An 18,364-nucleotide genomic window follows, 5' to 3' on the forward strand; every position below is an offset into this window, starting at 1 on the left:
CTACAAAGGAAAAACACAGAATATAGATGACTTAGTTATGCACATTTGCCATTTTTTATTTAACCCCTTAACGCTCTGCGCCGTAGCTCTACGGCGCAGAGGTATAAGGGATGTATGAAGAGGGCTCACGGGCTGAGTCCTCTTCATACAGAGGTGGGGGTTTTTGCATATTGCACAAAACCCCCACCGCTAATAACCGCGGTCGGTGCTTGCACCGATCGCGGCTATTAACCCTCTAAACGCCGCCCGCAAAGTCGCGGGCGGCGTTTAAAAGACGGCGGCGCGTGGGCGCCGCCATCTTTTTTTCGATCGCCACGCCCCCGAACGTCATCGGGGGGCGGCGATCGGTTGCTATGGTAGCCTCGTGTCTTCTTTTGACACGAGGCTATCTGGCAGCTGCAGATTCGTTACAATGAGCCAGTGGCTCATTGTAATGAATGTGCTGCAAAAATGCCATATATTGCAATACAGAAGTATTGCAGTATATGGTAGGAGCGATCTGACTATCTAGGGTTAATGTACCCTAGATGGTCTAAAAGATAGTGAAAAAAAAAATAAAAAAAAAAGTTTAAAAAATAAAAAAAATTAATAAAATATTAAAAGTTCAAATCACCCCCCTTTCCCTAGAACGGATATAAAACATAATAAACAGTAAAAATCACAAACATATTAGGTATCACCGCGTCCCAAAATGCCCGATCTATCAAAATATAAAAACGGTTACGGCCGGCGGTGACCTCCGAGGCGGGAAATGGCGCCCAAATGTCCGAAATGCGACTTTTACACCTTTTTACATAACATAAAAAATGAAATAAAAAATGATCAAAATGTCGCACAGACCTCAAAATGGTAGCAATGAAAACGTCGCCTCATTTCGCAAAAAATGACCCCTCCCCCAGCTCCGTGCGCCAAAGTATGAAAAAGTTATTAGCGTCAGAAGATGGCAAAAAAAATTTTTTCTTTTTTGTACACATTCGTTTAATTTTTTAAAATGTATTAAAACACAATAAAACCTATATAAATTTGGTATCACCGCGATCGCACCGAACCAAAGAATAAAGTAGGCGTATTATTTGGAGCGAAGAGTGAAAGTTGTAAAAACTGAGCCCACAAGAACGTGACGCACGTGCGGTTTTTTTTCAATTTTTCCACATTTGGAATTTTTTTTCAGCTTCGCAGTACACGGCATGTTAAAATAAATAACATTACGGGAAAGTAAAATTTGTTACGCACAAAATAAGCCCTCACACAGGTCTGTACACGGAAAAATTAAAAAGTTATGGATTTTTTAAGTTGGAGAGCGAGAAATGAGCCGGAAAACCCTCCGTCCTTAAGGGGTTAATGTACCAACCTTTTATGTGATCATCTAAAATCCTTTGGAAAAGTCTAGTTACTGAACATCCTCTCTCATGCCCCGCAGCCTCTCTCATGCCCCGTCTACAAATTCTTCCTCATAGAAGCTGACCAGATTAGTCTGACGGACCCAACTTTTCATGAACTGATGCTGATGCTCAGTCAAAAGGTTATTATCACTGAGATACTCCTGGATTGGGCTTTTCAAACCTTTTTAAATGTGTTTAAGACCCTGCCCATAAAGAATCATTGACGGGAATATATCACAAGATTTTACAACCATAAAATTCCACCAAGCAATTTCATCCAGCATGGTGAAAGGTTTACGATGCTAACTGCAAGAGCCTAAACACAACAGTTAGCCAGTGGAACTGTTGTGTTTAGGCTCTTGCCTAGAACACCGCCGGTGTCTCATCTGCATGTCAAACCGAGTGAAATTCTATCAAAAATCTGAGGAGGTAGTGATTAATAATGCAATATAACAACAGATACCTATGATCAAGCAGGTGGTGAATTATAATATACTGTATTTGAGTGTGACTGTATGATAAAGGAGGACACTTAATGTCAGGATTGTGAACTCTTGATTTGATTCTGAACAGGACTGAACAGGGATAACCCATTTAATCTTTTCATACATGCAATTGGACAATCCTCTAGATTCAGCATGCTGTATTTATACTTCCTTTAGTCTTTTTCACCTAGGACCCTGTAAATAAGATGGCGGCTGATGGCTGGTTCAAGCAAAATTTTTATTTATTAAATTATTTATTACATTATTTTATATTGTTCCCTTATAAAAAATGGCTGGACCATTATACAACCTCTTGTATCAACACCCTCATCCTCATAGACTGTAAGCTCTTGTGAACAGGGCCCTCACTCCTATTGTTCCATATGACTGTTTGTTCTTTGTAATGTAATATAGTTGTATATGTCCCCTATGAGTTGTAAAGCGCTACGGAATTTGATGGCGCTATATAAATAAAGATTACTGTATATTCCGGCGTATAAGACGACTTTTGAAGACAGAAAAATCTTCTGTCTTCTCTGGGGTCGTCTTATAAGCCGGTAATCCCGCCCGCCCGACGTGTATTCACCGCGGCGGTCGGGTCCCGGTGCATGGAGAGGGCTCACGGGCTGAGCCCTCTCCATAGCCGGTAAGTCTTTGCTGCATATTGCAGCAAAGGCTTACCGGTAACACCCGCGATCGGTGCTAGCACCGATCGCGGGTGTTTTCACAGCGTGGGCTGCCGGCAAAGCTGCCGGCAGACTCAAAAAGATAGCGGCGCATGGGCGCCGCCATCTTACCTGGGATCGCCGCTCCCCGTGACGTCATCTGGGGCGGCGATCCGTCTCCATGGTTGCCTCGGGTCTTCCGAAGACCCGAGGCTATTTCGTTTTAACCCCTTCATTACAATGTGCTGATAGCACATTGTAATGAATGAGGAAAATCCCCATATACTGCCATACTGTAGTATGGCAGTGTATGGTAGGATCGATCAGACAACCTAGGGTTAAAGTACCCTAGGGAGTCTGAAAAATAGTATAAATAAAAATTTAAAAAAGTTAAAAAAAATAATAATAATAAAAAACCTAAAATTTCAAATCACCCCCCTTTCCCTAGAACTGACATAAATATAAATAAACAGTAAAAATCATAAACACATCAGATATCGACGCGTCCGAAAATGCCCGATCTATCAAAATATGATAACGTTTTTTTCAATGCGTTTAACCCCGTAACGGAAAATAGCACCCAAAGTCGAAAATGGCACTTTTTTTGCCATTTTGAAAAATATAAAAAAATCTATAAAAAGTGATCAAAAGGTTGTACAGTCCTAAAAATGATATCATTGAAAATATTATAAAATTTTACAAAAAATGACACCACCCACAGCTCCGTACACCAAAGTATAAAAAAGTTATTAGCGCCAGAAGTTGGCAAAATCAAAAAAATAATTTTTGTACAGGAGGTTTTCATTTTTGTAAATGTATGAAAACATTATAAAACCTATACAAATTTGGTATCCCCTTAATCGTACCGACCCAAAGAATAAAGTAGACATGTCATTTGGGGCGCTCAGTGAAAGACGTAATATCCAAGCCCACAAGAAAATGGCGCAAATGCGTTTTTTCACCATTTTCATTGCATTTGGAATTTTTTTTCCCGCTTCTGAGTACATGGCATGGAATATTTAATAAAATAAAAATTTAAGGTACAGTATGGTAACATTTACAGTAAAATGGACGATGGTAATGTTGTTGTTGTTGTATGCCTTATGTTTATGAGCGACAGTTTTCCTGCTATATACCTGCATGTCATAAGATTTTAAATTTAAAAAAAGGATCATGTTAAATTCAAATCTGTTTTTTTAAAAAATTTTACCGGTGTTTTGTATGCGTTGGAAAAGGGGTAGTCTTATACGGCGAATATATCTTAAACTCTATATTTTAAACAGAAAAGTAGGGGGGGTCGTCTTATACACCAGGTCGTCTTATACGCCGGAATATACAGTATTATTATTACAGGGTGAGCTGGTGCCGGAGCATATTTTTATTAGTAGCATAAAGCCCCTATCGCCGATTTATAAGTTATATTAACTTATATCTCGGCGACCGCACTAGGGAACGGCGCACCATGCGCGCGCCCGTGCGTGCACCGGATTCTGAAATGCTGGAGAGCCGGTGACGTCACTGAGCTCTCCGGCACATGCGCGCCTGCACAACTTAGCACACCCTTTTTCCCTGTGCTAAGTTGCGTAGGCGCGTGTGCCGGAGAGCTGGTGCCATGTATATGTGTGTAAAAACTACCACTTTTAAGTGGTAGGTTTCCTTTAAGAATTACCATTTTAATGAATTATTATGAATAATAATAAAAACTATAAAGATTCTACAAAGAAAATCAACACAGAGATGTGAACAGCAATATAATTATGTTGCTTTCTCTATCACAATGCTCTCTTATGGTACATTAGTCTCAAACAGTAATGTCTAGTGCTTGCCGACATTAACAAGAGCAAAGAGCGGCCACAAGATTCTGCAGTCATCCATTTACTTCTGTGGCTTCTGCAGGGCACATTATCCTGATCAATTTGCTGAATCAGCATCACAGGATTTGTGTACTAAATGTTACATCTAAGAATGGAACACTCTAGACATATCATCATTGGCATTTTATTTTTTTTAAACCAGTTCCATCAAAGCTTTTTGATTTTTATTATCAATCAGAAGTTCCTCTAAGTTCACATTCCACAACGTTGGATCTTGTCACTGCCTAAAGGCTTGAATGTGTGAAGATGTCAGTGTAAGATAGCACTTTCCAGAATGCATGGCTTATTCTCTGAAGGAATGCGGTTTGAGCACGTAATGTTCTTTAGTAAATTTAACCATTTCACCACTGATTGTTTTCTTTTCTTCTAACTTCATGGGAAATGGGAAATTTATGCTATATATTAAATATTTAGCAATTTTTCTCATATGTTCTTTTTATTTATTTTTTTTTTCAAATTAACTTACAATTACATTGGTACATTAAAAAGTGTTACCTTCCTACCTGCAGATGTCACTGTTGCTGCTATTTTTATACTACTAGCTAAAAGGGGAATTGCTGCCTTGCATACAGAGTAAATTTTCCTGGGAAAAAATGTGTTTGAGAACCCTGGGAACACTAATTTGGTTTTATTTTCTCAGCCATTAATAGATATCTCTCTACTGATTCAGAAGCAGGTGGATTCTTTACTCTAGTTCCTACCACTTCCAAGCAATAGCACTTAAGTTTTGGACTCTGCCTTTGAGTATCTGCGCCAGACCATGAACATCCACCTGACAGTAAAGAGTCGAATTAGCATATTGGATGCTGAAACTTAAGCCACTGATTGCTTTGGGATGCTAGAAAAATATACTACTGCTTTTGAATTAGTGAAATCACAATAATAAATGTATAATGGAGTTGGTGGAGGTATTGAAAGGTCCTTATATAATGAATAGTTATTTTCCGATTTTTTTTTTCCAATTTTCAGATATACTTTTTTGTATCAGTTCCTCCATGTTTTTTTTTAGATCTCTGCTTGCTGTTATATAAGAAGCTTCATTGTTTTCTTCCAATCACATCACATGATCATGGACAGATTTCTTTCCACTAGAGGCAAACATAGAAGCTTTCTACAGAAAGCAGAGATCGTGAAAACAGGAATTGATACAGAAAGCATATTGGAAAAGTCAGACAATAACATTTATCTGCTAAAAGTGGACAACCCCTTTAATATAAACCACATGCTGCCATCTTTTGTGTGTAAAAAGTGTGCTAAAAATGCCAAAAATTAAGTTGTAGAAAGCTACATAAGAATGACTACAGATGCATTTTTTAGCACCTGTGATAAATTTGAAGCAATCAAAGCATAATACAATCAATATGAAACAAACAAATGAACCGATTATTCCTTCCAACATACGGGGCAGCTACAGCAGTGACCTTAGTTCCTTGAACTGCGAGAGGTTCAGGTCTTGAAGCTGTAATTTAGATTTAGTAAAATATGACTCTTTTTTTAAATTTGTTTTTTTATTGGCAGTAAGAGTACAAATAAAGAGCAGGAGCGCAGTCCTTGTAACATTGAGTACATACAGTCAAACATAAACCGTAATAAATGACAAAATATACCAGTATGCAACTCTTGGTGTACTTCTTCGTGTATACACCCCAGCTCCCTCCACACTCTCACCATATTTATGTAATTTTAGATAACAAAAACAAAAACCACTAGGGAGACCTTGGACTCAATTAAGTGCCCATAAGGAACTCCCCAAAGAAACATAGGGAGGGGAGCAATAGAGAGTAATAGGATAAGGGGAGTAAGGGAAGGGGATAGGGCTAAAGGGGTAGTCAAGTAGGCGAGCAAGAGGATAGAAGGAGGCACCCAGGCCGGGTGGCAGGGGGACAACTGAAGCAGTCTGGAAAGGGGGACCACCTCAGATCTTTATAAGAGTTGTCTGTACTCAGCCGAATGCTGAAAGAGGATCCATGGTTGCCAGGTTTTGCTAAATTTCGCATGGGTGCCGTGCAAGGAAGACGTAAGGTCTTCCATACGCATGATATCATTTACTTTGTTAACCCACATGGTCAGTGTTGGAGGATTGGTTTGCTTCCATAGTGCTGGAATGCAAGAACGGGCAGCCATTATTAGGAAGCGCAATATTGATTTCTTGTATGTTTGCACTGAAACATCACAATGATGGAGAAGTAGGAGAGGAGGGTCCAGCCCACAGAGTCTCCACAGATCAAGGAAATGTGGTGTCGCAAGCTTTGCCAAAATGGGGCAAGGACCCGACAAGACCAGAACACATGGAGGAAGGATCCTTCCTCTTCTCCACATCTCCAGTAAAATATTAATGAGCACTGCCCTTCATTTAAATTAATAAAATGCAGTGTAATTACTTTTTATCATTATGTCAATTTACATATGGTGAATAGAGTTTGAGTTGCTTTGTTATCTCCTTTATCGATCAATTCTATTCTGGTCATTCAGATGTACCATGTGACCCACACTGTCACTCTCCAAATCATACAGTGCTAAAATATAAATCATTGTGCATCTCAAAATCTTAGCCTGAGTGTGGTCATGTGTCGCAGCAGAAGGACCAGCATAGAGCTAATAGATGGTTCAAGGAACCCCAGTCAAATCTAACCCAGATGTTAATTACTATCGTAATTATAGAAGCTTTTTCTGGAGTTTTCCAATAGATTAATATATTTAATGCTATGATAACCGATTAACATTTTGACAGTATTGTGAACATACCATATGTAAACCTCTGTGGCAGAACTGAGAGAATTGTTGGAATGAATCTCATGTATGCTTTTATTTATCATTGTAATCCATGAGGATTTTACAGCTGACAAAACAAGGTGTTACACTGTGACCCACTTAAATGTCCAAGGCAGATCTAAAGGTTTGCATAATTAATTATTAGGATTCCTTTCTGTACATTCATGTTGTGAGGAGGAAAGACAACTCCTTTGGCAAAATAACAAGCACACCCAATGCTCTGTGCCTCTGCTTCCTGTTGTGCTAACAAGTACAAATAAATATAGAAAGACAGCGTGATAGCTTACCATACACAAAAAGAAGACATAAAAACTGCTTCTGTTTATTCCAGAGAATGCGTTCCCGTTTAGGAGTCACAAATGTCTTGAATAGCCCTATTCATGCTGCCAGTTCAGCAACTTTACGACTCGCTTAGTTTTTCAGTGTTTTTCAGTATTGCATCTAATATATCTTTGGAATCCAGATGTGGACGTATGAAAAAAGTCACAATTTGAGCCCAAATTACAGCAAACAAATTGCAACTTTGGCGCTGATAAACTCCAGTCCTAAACAAACATTTAGAAGGGGTTGCAAAAGAATTTCCAATGTTTCTGCAACTTTTTAGAAAAGAAGTCACAAAAACCTCACATACTCACATGCCAGTTATATTACCATATCTAGGTATCTAGGATGAACCTAGGATGATTGAAAAAATTCCAAAGCCCAGTCAAAACAAAAAAGGCACAAATTTCCAGCCTAAAAATAAATGACCCCTTAAGTCTTGTCTACAATAATTTTTTTTTTTGTGGGTAAAAGGCACTGTGCCAGATAAAGTAGATTAGGACCTCGGTAGCACAATTTGGAGCCTAATATAACAGAACACCATATGTGATGTTGTTACTATGAATGAAGTTATGACCATGTTATGAGCGAGAAATCGTTGGGGATAGGTCACATTGTTGTTACTGGCCTTTTATGCGCCTGACCCATATAAAAGCCATGAAATAAAGTCAATTATAAAGAGAGTCTGCTGCCAGAGCGGACCGATCAGTCAGACATCTTAACATGGCTCCAATGGGTAGCCAGAAAATAAGCATATTAGCTATCAGGGTGCTTCTATCTAGGGGTTTTGTTTGATAGTTGAATTTGCTAGCTTTCTTTTAAAGACATTTTCAAGATACAGTGAAACAGATGTTATTTGCATATTCAGATCAGGACTGACATCATGGTCCCTAACATGGTCCCCTGTTCTGGCATATATTACTATTTACCATCCTACACAATATTGCTTACGTAGCTTTAGAGTCTTTTTGGTCTAAAGACAAAACTTCTATAATGGGTCAATGGACTTCCATAACAAAGATATGCTTTATCATGACCATTCATTTTCCAAGCAGGTCTAAAAAAAAAAGTGCACAATTCCTATTAATGAATTCCTTTCATGGATCCAGCCCAATTAACTTCCATCCAGTGTCCCGATATAAATAAATTCCTGCATAGCCCTCAACCTTATTTATTTTTACTGTATACATTGCCACATATTAATTAATTTCTAAATATCTCCCGGTCTAATTGATTTATGTACAGTGCTATGATTTCAATCTAATTAACTTGTTCCTTAATTTCTACCAGGACCACATTTTTTTTTTCTTTATATAAAGTGCCCCCCCCCAGTCCTCTTGAAAAAATGATAAAATTACTAACCTGACAGCACTCCCTCATGGAGCCAGTGCATGCAGCCACATTGGCCATGTTCTGCCAGTCTCCAAAACCATTGTATCTTAATCTTATTTTAATGCACTAAAGAGAGGGAACCTAGCATTGGGCCCCTGGAGTACAACATGTGCTACCCTGATGGTGGACCTGACAGAGATTGTGATAACTCACATGCTCATATTGGGCTTTACAGTCTAAATTACAAATTATTAGTTTGTTTTAAGTGGGTGGGACAAAATTAGGTTGCCCTACAGAAGCATAGGGAGTCACCATGCAGTGTACATTTCTTTCTGGTAAAAAACAACTTCTTTCTATTTTATTAAAATGTATTTGAATATCATTGTGATCATTTTGCCTTCCAAGAAGCTATTTCAAAATCATAGATCAAGGGTTGGTACCTGCGTTTATCAACTATTACGTGAGGTCATGATTTACTAGTCACTTTAAGACTTGACTCATCTGGTAGACAGACGGTTTTGACTTAGCCATAAAGCATTCTAGAAGAGGAAATACTATTGTTTTATTTAATTTAAAATAACATTTTGATGTGTCATGTGGTTTTCTAAGATAAAAATCCAAAACAGATGGTATGAGATCTTCGATCTTGCAATTAAAATAGTAGTATTATGGATCGTGCTGCAACACTTCCAATGAGTTGGAAAATCAGTCACAAAGGTAAATCCTTATATCCTTATATCCTGTAGGGACAGGAAGTTGCAAGAGATTAAAAGCTCCTCCCTAGCACCCAACACCAGTGTCTTCCTGTCCCTATGGGATATAGGATGCAAGAGAGTCTCCTTAGGGAGATACAAGAAATTTAAATTTTTACATTTTTTACTTTTTACTTTTATTTTCTACTTCTGAGTTCCGCCTCCACAGCTGAGAGGAAGAAACAGCGGTACCTGCCGGCTGGGGCATTCTCTGTTTGGGGACTGGCGTTCGGCTACCGGGTGTCAGTCCTCGGCCGGTGGAGGATCCTGGCGGGGAGGCAGGACGCCGTCTCGGAGTGGCGCACAAGGCTCAGGTACGCGGTTCAGGTAGCCACGTGCCGGAAGCCGGACCACGTCATCAGGGCATCGGGCACGTCATCAATGGCGGCCGATAGATCCCGGCTCCGGAGGACCCGAGTGGGGTCCGGGAGCCCGATCACTTCCTGTCAGACTGGAAGGGGGAGGAGGGAAGAGCCTCTCCAGGCACGCCAAACTCATATATAGTGGCTCTGGTGCTTCCAGCAACATGGCTGATGATGCATCCAACCTGTTCCAGGTCCTGGTACCCGTAAGTACAAGCCCTGGGCTGACCGCTTCTCTCTCTCGCTCATACATACATTTCATACCTGTCTTATTGACTGTTATCATGTATGCTTTTCTTAGGGGAAAGAGCAAAAAGAATCTAAGGAGAAGGAACAAAGAGAGAGAGAGATAAACCCCTTTAAAAACCCTCTAAAAGATGTGCCCTATGTAATTCAAAATTGTCTGAGGATTATAAGAAAAGTCTATGTCCAGACTGTTTATTTAAAATACTAAAAGAGGAAAGATCGTCCTTAATGGATGAAATTAGATCTGCAATAAAGGAGGAAGTGTCCTCCTCTATTACCGCCCACTTACCCGAACCACCTAGGAAAAAAGCTAGGTATATTCAGTCATCCTCCTCTGACCAGGATTCAGACTTCCCTTCTGGTTCTATAAGGGAAAGGCGGAGGAAGATTTGGAAGAAGTACATTCCAAAGATCAGGGGCACACTAAATATTTATTTGCGGCTGAAGACCTAGACAATCTATTAAAAGCCCTAAGAAACACATTAGAAATAGAAGACATTACAGAGCCCACTTCGGTTCAGAATGATCTTTTGGGGGGACTAAAGTATAGAAAGAAACGTTTCTTTCCAGTAGTTGACACGTTAAGAGACTTAGTGTTAGGAGAGTGGAAGGAACCAGAGAGAAGGATTTCGGTCCCTAAAGAATTCCATAACACGTTACAATTTGAAGATAATGTGTTATGGGACGCAATACCTAAAGTTGACATCCAGGTCACAAAGGTAGTTAAAAAAACGGATCTCCCATTTGAAGACAGTGCCCAACTGAAAGACCCCCTTGATCATAAATCTGATGCCTTGTTAAAAAGGGCATGGGAGACATCTTCATTAAATATTAAAACCAATATCGCCTCCACTTCTGTTGCCAGGACTCTATTTTTCTGGCTATCGGAATTAGAATCCCACCTTGTAAATAAAACTTCAAGGGAATCCATTATAGAATCCTTACCCCTCCTCAAATCCGCCACAGCATTTCTTGCTGATGCTTCGGCGGAGGCCCTGAGGTTTTCGGCCAAAGAGGCGGCCTTAACCAATTCTGTCCGGAGATCCCTCTGGTAAAAACAGTGGGAGAGTGATGTAAAATCTAAATCTATGCTCTGTGGTATACCCTTCCAGGGCGATTTTGTGTTTGGCAGTGAACTAGATTCTGTTCTAGAAAAAGCTGCAGACAGGAAGAAGGGGTTTCCGGTAAATAAACCTCCCCCTAAAAAAAACCCTCCTTTCGTACTGCCAGAGAAGAAAAAACTCCATTTAGAGGCAAAGGAAAAACGGGGAGATGGAGTTATTCAAAAGGAGGGGCAGGTCGCGGGTTCTTCTCTAACCCCGACCACAAACAGAGAAAACAATGACTTGCAGGTGGGGGGGAGACTTTCCTATTTCGTGACCGAATGGGAAAAAATCTTCCCAAACCCTTGGATACTACAGACCATCCAGGTTACAGGATAGAATTTCTCCATATTCCCCCACATCATTTTCAAATCCCCCAAAAACTTTCAAAAAACCAAACTCTCCAACTCTGGACCAACATCCAGCAGCTACGTCAAATGGATGTGATTGTTCCAGTTCAGGAGGCAGAGAAAGCGGAATGATTTTATTCCCCTCTAGTAAAAAAAACCCAATGGGTATTACCGACTAATTATAAAAGAAGAAGAAATTAAACAGGTTTATCAAATACAAACACTTCAAGATGGAGTCGATAAAGTCAGCAACACCTCTAATAGGTCAAAACTACTTTTTATGTACAATAGATCTAAAAGACGAGTATTATCACGTCCCTATCTGTCAAGATCACCAAAAATATCTCAGGTTTGCAGTTCATTCCCCGGGGGGAAAAATACCAATTCAAGGCTTTACCATTTGGGATCTCTTCAGCCCCTCGTATTTTCACCAAAATCCTGGTTGAGGTGGTGGCCCAGCTAAGGATGAGAGGTATAGTAATAGTACCTTACTTAGACGACCTCCTACTAGTTGCCAAAACAGAATTAGAATTAAAGACTCACCTTCAGGTAGCCATAGGTCTTCTCCAGGAGAAGGTTGGGTCATAAACTGGAAAAAATCTGAACTAAAACCAGAGAAAATAAAAAAAATTCTAGGGGTAAAACTAGATTCGGTGAATCAGAGTTCCTACCAAAAGAAAAAGTCCAAAAAATAAGACAAAATGTGAGTCTCTTTTAGAGAAAGGATTCTTGCAGAGTCTTCTAGGTCTTCTGATGTCCTGTATCCCGTGCGTGGCATGGGCTCAAAACCACACAAGGACTATGCAGGCTTGAATGATCCGTGTCTGGGACAAAAACCCTCTACATCCATACTACAAGGTAAAAATTCCTCTCTTAGTCAAACATTCCTTATCATGGTGGAAGAATCCCCTAAACCTAGGGAAAGGAGTTTGGTGGAATCCAACCCCGGTCTTGATAATACAAACAGATGCAAGCCTGGAGGGTTGGGGGGAAGTATTAGCAGGCCACTATCTTCAGGGTCAGTGGGACAGCCAGACTCGCTCCAGGTCCTCAACTTTCCGAGAATTAAAGGCAGTCTTAGAAACATTCAAACAAATCCACTTACATATAAAAAATCAACATGTAAGAGTCCTTCCCGACAACACGACTACAGTAGCTTATCTTCGCAGACAAGGGGGCACAAAATCAAAAAGTCTGACAGATTTATCCCAACAGATTTTCAGGTGGGCGGAAACTTATCTTCTTTCCCTCTCAGCTATCCATCTCAAAGGTACGGAAAATGTAAAAGCAGACTTCTTAAGCCGGGTTACATTAGATCCGAACGAATGGTCGCTAAATCCAGAAACCTTCAGGGAAATCTGTTATATTAGACATCCAACATTAGACCTTTTTGCGACCCACCTAAACAATAAGTCCTCTCAATACTTCTCCCTAGACCCCATGGGCTCTCCTACAGGACTAGATGCCTTCAGCCACTCATGGGGAACAGGGTTAGTCTATGCTTTTCCTCCCATACCCCAGATTCCCAGGGTCTTACAGAGATTGAGGACTGAGCAGGTATTAATGATTCTTATTGCTCCATACTGGCCAAAAAGAAGTTGGTTCCTGGTCATTCAGGAACTAGCTATAGATAATCCTGTTCATCTACCTTATCGTCGGGATCCTCTTCTGCAGGGTCCTCTGTATCATCAGGACGTATGACATCTAAAACTCACGGCCTGGATCCTGAGAGGGCATTCTTAATGACCAAAGGTCTTTCTACCGAGGTGATCAACACTATTCAAGCAAGAAGGAAACTAGTGACTAATGCTATTTATTCAAAAATCTGGAAGAAATTTTCTACTTGGTGTGGGGACTACCCCCCTTCTCCGGACAATCCAAACTTAGGTCAAATTTTAGATTTCTTAGGGTTTTCTCTTGGCCTTAAACCTAGTACTCTCAAAGTCCAAATTTAAACCTCACATACAAAACCCAGTCCCTTCTTGGCATCTCTCCCTGGTCCTAAATCTCCTCACAGAGCCCCCCTTCGAGCCTCTAGACTCTGGGAATAAGAAATGGCTAATTGCCATTACCAAAGCACGCAGGTTGGGTGAAATTCAGGCCTTTTCACGCAGGGAACCCTTTCTAAGAATTTTAGACGACAAGATAGTTCTCAAATTAGATCCCCTCTTCCTCCCCAAAGTCGTGTCTGACTTCCACCGTAGACAGGAAATTATTCTTCCCTCTTTTTGTTCAAATCCTAATACAGAATGTGAAAAAAAGGGGCAGACCCTAGATGTTAGGAGAAGCATTCTCTTTTACTTAGAAGCCACAAAAGAGTGGTGTAAAGATTCAATTTTATTAATCAACTTTGGGGGAAAGAATAAAGGGTTGAAAGCCTCAAAAGCGACCTTTTTTATCCAGATGGATAAAATCCACAATCTCTCTCTGCTACAAAACCACAAACGCCTCCCTTCCGGGGGACATCAGGGCCCATTCCACCAGGGCCATGGCAGCCTCGTGGGCCGAGAAAAGGGGTGCATCTCTGGATCAGATCTGCTGGGCAGCAACATGGTAAAGTTCCTCGACCTTTGCAAAGCATTACTGCTTGGATATTGCCTCCCAGGAAGACCTGGCGTTCGGCAGGAAAATCCTACAGGCGGTGGTCCCTCCCAAATAATGGTGTAATCTGGTAAGTCTCCAGGTGGGGGCCGTCATGGAACGTGGTGGAAATGTGGAATTAATCTTACGGTAATTCGGTTTCCACTAGTGACCATGACGGCCCCCCATTATTTCCCTCCCTTCCTTCCTTCTTGGAGATGGTTCTATGTAAATTTTTTTCTATTGCACTTGCATCCTTCCAGGTGGTACTTTGGTAGACACGGGTGTTGGGTGCTAGGGAGGAGCTTTTAATCTCATGCAACCTCCTGTCCCTACAGGTTATAAGGAGCATCCTCCAGGTGGGGGCCATCATGGTCACTAGTGGAAACCGAATTACCGGTAAGACTAATTCCATATTTTTTGATATCCTAATGTTTTTTTTATCCTTCTGAAAATGAACAGTGTTTTAAACTCTGCACATGTACATGTCACATTCTGCTGTTGTCATTTGAGAGATTTATGCTAGGTATGGATCAGTCATAAAGCTTCCTATAGATGTAATAATAATCTTTTTACAAACACAACTGTTTTACAATGGCCTAGGATTGCTACTTTTCTGGCTGTAAATGCAATTATTTTTTTACCCTGCTTTTAATAACAGAAGTGTAACGGAATGTCCATTCAGGATAATCAAAGGTCTATTGGAGTCTATAGAAAAACTTCCTCACAGCTTTTGTTTTTAGTTTTCTTCATACTCTCCTGAAATGGAGAGTGTAACAGAAACTGCTAAACACAGGCATAGACGCTTGCGAAGACAGCTTTACTCAGCAAAAAAACTCTTATAATTACAAGCTGCAGCCTCTTCATTTTACTGCTGCAGATGCGACCCAATGGAAGGTCATGTGACTATGTCATGTCAGCCATAGTCTGGTCTGGGGGTTTGTCGTTTCAGCCATAGTCTCTTCTGTGGAGGTGAGCAACCATATTCTAGTTTTGGGCTAGGGGGTTAGTGGCATCAGGCATTACCTGGTCTGTATATACTACCTATATGTAGGAAAATGTACTTGTAAACCAAACACTCAAAACAATCTTTGAGGGTACAAAAACAACAATATTTTTTATTCAATTCTTAAACTAAAAAATCACAGACTACACAGGGACAGTTTAAAGTCATTTAAAAAACATACATACACAAAATCTTAAACAGGTGGACATGTGGCCGAGGGAATCAAAATAAGTATAGCACACAAATGGTCAATCTGTGTGTGAAGTGTGAAAAGCCTAATATTGTATAATCACAGCTAGCAAAACAGCGTATTGTAACTTAATAGTACAAATGTGTAAACATCACTTGTAAACATCACTTGTAAACATCACTTGTAAACATCACTTGTAAACATCACTTGTAAACATCACTTGTAAACATCACTTGTAAACATCATTTGTAAACATCTACACAGGATACCAGCTAGCAAAGCATATATTACAACTTAGTATTATCAAAGAGTAAACAAAACTATATAGGCATACATAGGGGTTTTGGTGGCCATGTGGACCGGGATATACTAATTAACATCCTTATCTGGAGGCTGCCGTTGACTTGGTTCCATGATGCAGCCGGGTGTGTATGCCTATATAGTTTTGTTTACTCTTTGATAATACTAAGTTGTAATATATGCTTTGCTAGCTGGTATCCTGTGTAGATGTTTACAAATGATGTTTACAAGTGATGTTTACAAGTGATGTTTACAAGTGATGTTTACAAGTGATGTTTACAAGTGATGTTTACAAATGATGTTTACAAATGATGTTTACACATTTGTACTATTAAGTTACAATACGTTGTTTTGCTAGCTGTGATTATACAATATTAGGCTTTTCACACTTCACACACAGATTGACCATTTGTGTGCTATACTTATTTTGATTCCCTCGGCCACATGTCCACCTGTTTAAGATTTTGTGTATGTATGTTTTTTAAATGATTTTAAACTGTCCCTGTGTAGTCTGTGATTTTTTAGTTTAAGAATTGAATAAAAAATATTGTTGTTTTTGTACCCTCAAAGATTGTTTTGAGTGTTTGGTTTACAAGTGCATGTTCCTACATATAGGTAGTATATTCTCATAGGTTGATAGGTTTTTGCAGAAGTATTTTGGTGCTCTGATTCATAGGTATTTATTACCTGGTCTGTAGGCTGTAGTTTCTGGGTAGTTGAAGAAAGGTTGGGCACTTTAATTGCCTAAATAGCCAACTAATAGCATTATATATGAAAAGGTATTTGTTTGTATGACTACAATTTTCATACTCCTCCTCGTCTAAAAAATGCTGAGAGTAGTATCCTTACTCTTGTGGAAAAATCCCAACGGAGATTTTGTGTACTTATAGCCTATGTAGCCTTCATGTTTGATACTTTAGAGATATTAAGAAACTTTCTACAATCATTCTAAAAATGCTCGAACCATTGAAATACAGGAAAGAACTCTGAGGAGTGGATGGTACCAGAATTGCTGGATCCAGTTAGCAACTAGTATCTTTTCAACAAAGATGAAATGTGAAGATTCATTACAACTGACTACTGAGCAACTAGAATATCCTCATTTCAGGCATTATGGCATATCATACTGACTACTCAGCAAATGGTGATATTCTTATCTCACTTTCACACATCATATAGATGCTCCTGTCTCCCACAACCATGGTGAGTAGAAAGGTGACCATAATTTGAAACTCCCCTAGTAGTGAATAATAATGATAATAATCTTTATTTATATAGCCCCATTATATCCCAAAGCGCTTTACATATTGCTCTCGAGCGTGGAGGTCATGTTTGGTAATGCCACATTCTTGTCCTTGGAATACCTGCTTTGATAGAAATCAGAATAAAAAATTATTCTAATATATAAACCTTGCAATGATTCTTTATCCTCTTCACACTCTACGGCGCATATGTCTGTCACTGAGCTCTGCTGATTGACGCTCAGTGAGAGATATATCCTCCGTTGAGGTGAAGCCACTTCAACTCATAACCAGTGCTTCGGTAAACACGGGCTCCATAACAGGAGGATATTTGCAAACATCGGTAACAGCCGAGGTCGTGCTGGCACTGATATGATTGTTATGCAGAAAACATGCCCTCACCCAGCTCTGTACATGGAAAAATACAAAATGTATAGATTTTTTAAGGTGGCGAACATAAAATGTAAACTACAAAACAAATTAGAGCCAACTGGTAAAGCGGTTAAATAAAAAATAAATGAATAAAAATGTTCAGAAGCCACACATATAAAATGACCTATAATGTGAAAAAAGTCAAAATCATAACACAAACCCCACATATATAGTATATACAAAGCTTCTGTAACAACCCGTAGAATAAAAATAAATCATTAATCATTTTTATCATTACTATATCAACGTGATAAACGGTGTAAAAAAATGTTAAAAACCCACCAAAACTGATGATGATGTGCCTTGCTGTGCGCCCACTTGTTGGGAAAAATTGCATACAAAATTTAAAAATGTGTTTTCTCCTTTTATCTTTTTGAAATGTATAGATTTTAGGGCTAAATGAATGTATTACCAACAAAATTGCACCATTCTAAATTTCACCTCCATTGTTTTTTAATATGCAGCACTCAAAGAGTTAAAAATCTTCTTAAAGGCAGTTTTTAATAGTTTGAGGGATGTACTTTTGAAAATGAGTGGATTCTTATAATTTATATTTCAAACTCATTTTAAAAAAAAATGATCCCAAAAATTTCAATTTGGAAATCCCAGGAAATTAAAATCTCTGTTTGATTTGTAAGCTGTCTAAAGTCATATTATAATAAAGGACTTTTTAAAAGTGATGAAAACATAAAGATACTACTATAGTAACTCATTTGGGTGGTAAAACTATCAGTCTCAAAAGCAGAAATTTTCAAATTTTGAAAATGACATTTTTTTTATGTATAAGCGCAAAACATATAAACCAAAATTTATCACATAACATGAAGTACATTGGGGCACTTTTACTTATCCGGTCCGCGGAGTGCACTGTGCCGCGATTCACTAAGATTGTGCGCCCGATATCCTGCATGTGTTGCTTCCCCGCTCAAGTCCGACAGAATTCACCTTCTTCTTCCTGGTGCATGTAAGTG

The 18,364-nt window shown here is 39.4% G+C and overlaps 1 protein-coding gene across 5 annotated transcripts in view; it reads left to right on the top strand.

Moving 5' to 3' along the window:
- The window catches only part of STPG1 (sperm tail PG-rich repeat containing 1), a 102,018-nt gene that overhangs the window by 53,612 nt on the left and 30,042 nt on the right, over positions 1–18,364 (top strand). The window contains exon 8 of one of the 5 annotated variants that reach the window (XR_011853218.1): positions 16,698–16,923. The exons of the other annotated variants lie outside the window; for them this stretch is intronic. The gene's annotated coding sequence lies outside the window, so the exon portion shown is untranslated. The remainder of the gene's footprint in view (positions 1–16,697; positions 16,924–18,364) is intronic. 5 annotated transcript variants of the gene reach the window in all.

Source organism: Engystomops pustulosus, chromosome 2 (assembly GCF_040894005.1).
Source record: "Engystomops pustulosus chromosome 2, aEngPut4.maternal, whole genome shotgun sequence".
Classification (NCBI taxonomy): domain Eukaryota; kingdom Metazoa; phylum Chordata; class Amphibia; order Anura; family Leptodactylidae; genus Engystomops; species Engystomops pustulosus.